The 1,899-nt window shown below is 32.4% G+C and overlaps 1 protein-coding gene across 1 annotated transcript in view; it reads left to right on the forward strand.

The window, feature by feature from the left end:
- Positions 1–1,899, forward strand: part of LIPJ (lipase, family member J) — a 24,639-nt gene that overhangs the window by 16,207 nt on the left and 6,533 nt on the right. The gene's annotated exons all lie outside the window — the stretch shown is intronic.

A 1,899-nucleotide genomic window follows, 5' to 3' on the forward strand; every position in this document is an offset into this window, starting at 1 on the left:
CCTTAATTCTCTGATGGATCTAAGAAGAGCTATTGATTTTCAGGCTGTTTAGATTTTTACTTGTTGTTAGGTAGAAGGAACTTCCAAGTTCCTTCTGTCCTGGACCAGAAACCAGAACTCATGTACGTTGCTGTCAGTTTTGAAGGATTTTGCTTACTTTAGTGTTCTTAACTAGGAGTCTTAATTTTTTTTCTATCAGTACCTTAAACACATAATTCACATAAACTGTAGCTTCCACAGTTTCAATAAGAGATCAGCCATAAGTTTTATTGTTATTACCTTGAAGGTAATGTGTCTTGATGTATCTTTTTTCTCTGTTTTAAGATATTTTTCTCTATCTTTGATTTTTAGCAGTCTGACTATGATGTATCCAGGAGTAAATGTTTGTATGCTGTGTGAGGTTCACTGAACTTCTTCTATAAAATTTGTAAAATTCTCAGCCGTTAGTCCGTCAATTATTTCTCTTCTCTCATTTCACATCTCCAGTTGCATAAACATTGAACCATCTGACAGAGCACAATATCTTTCTTTGCTCTATTTTGTTATTTTTTGTGTGTGCTTAAGTTTGAATATTTTGTATGGGCTTGCATTTGAGTTCACTAATGCTGTCTTTCTAAGTTTATTTGGCTTTAAAGTTTTTAATTTCAAATATTGTATTTTTCATTTCTAGAATGTCCATTTGACTATAAAAATAAATTCTAATTCTCTGTTGAAATACTCAATCTTTTTGACCATTTTAAACTTTTTAAAATATTTTATTTGACATATTATACTTTTTTTTAAAGCCTTTGCTTTCTCCAACACCTGTATCATCTCTGAATGTGCTATTGTTGAGTTTTTTATATCTTTATTGTTGGTTATGTTTTCTTGTCTCACTCCACGACTAATACATTTTTATTATTTTATTTATACTTCTTCCCATCAAAACTGCCACCTTCTGCTTGGTTCTATTTCCCTGCACAATTGTGAAAATGCCCTCGGGATGAAAATTGGGATTATCGTAAGGTTTACTTCTTGTGCTTTTCTTCTCTCAAGGTTCATATCCTATGATGGTTGCCTTCCAGTTTCTGAAATCTGCATTACTGTTTTATAGTTTGCCTCTAAAATATTTTTGAGGTTTTATAATTTTTATTTCATTTTTGCTGGCTCTTCTCATGTGCTTGATTTTCTTTGACTGAGTTGGGCTTATTGATTTTGAAAAATTATTCTTACTAATAATTTGAGTAATAAGACAGGCCTTATTCTTCCACACATGAATATTGTTTGCTTTTTCAAGACATCTGAGGTCACTTTGAGGCCAGTACCACCATATGTCTGATTAACCGATTGAGGTTCCCCGGGATTACCTAGGCATGCAAACTCAGATTACAAATTGACATTGGTGGCAGCTGTACTTCTGATTCAGCTTACCTTGAGCACTGCAGAATTTGAGATCCCAGTTTATCATGGAGAGTGTTTCTTTTTTAAATCTTTCAACTTTAGCAGGCTCCCGCCTTTGAATTTTGTTTCCCTCAATTAGCTAAGTTCTCAGAATGAAACTCCAAGTTCTCTGGGATTGACAAATAACCTTATGGACAAAGTGGTTTCAGTGCTTTTCTTGTCTTTGGGGCTCTTTGTTTTTCTCTTCAATTGATTCTGGTAATTTCTTTCTATCTTATCAGTTCCTTAATGCTTTCAAAAGGTGCGCACATGTGTGTATGTGTGTGTGATCCATTTTGATTGCTTTCAGTAGGAAACGTGACGAACCAAATAACTTTGAAATCCATTAATAGCTTTTACATTAATGTAGGAATTGTACAGTTTAATATATTTGTGTATTTAATTAATTATACTTTGAATTGTTTTTATTAATATTACCTATTAAAAATTAACTTTCAATTTTCTTGAAATAATTTACTT

This window comes from Galeopterus variegatus, unplaced genomic scaffold (genome assembly GCF_000696425.1).
Source record: "Galeopterus variegatus unplaced genomic scaffold, G_variegatus-3.0.2 Scaffold11807, whole genome shotgun sequence".
In the NCBI taxonomy this organism is placed as follows: domain Eukaryota; kingdom Metazoa; phylum Chordata; class Mammalia; order Dermoptera; family Cynocephalidae; genus Galeopterus; species Galeopterus variegatus.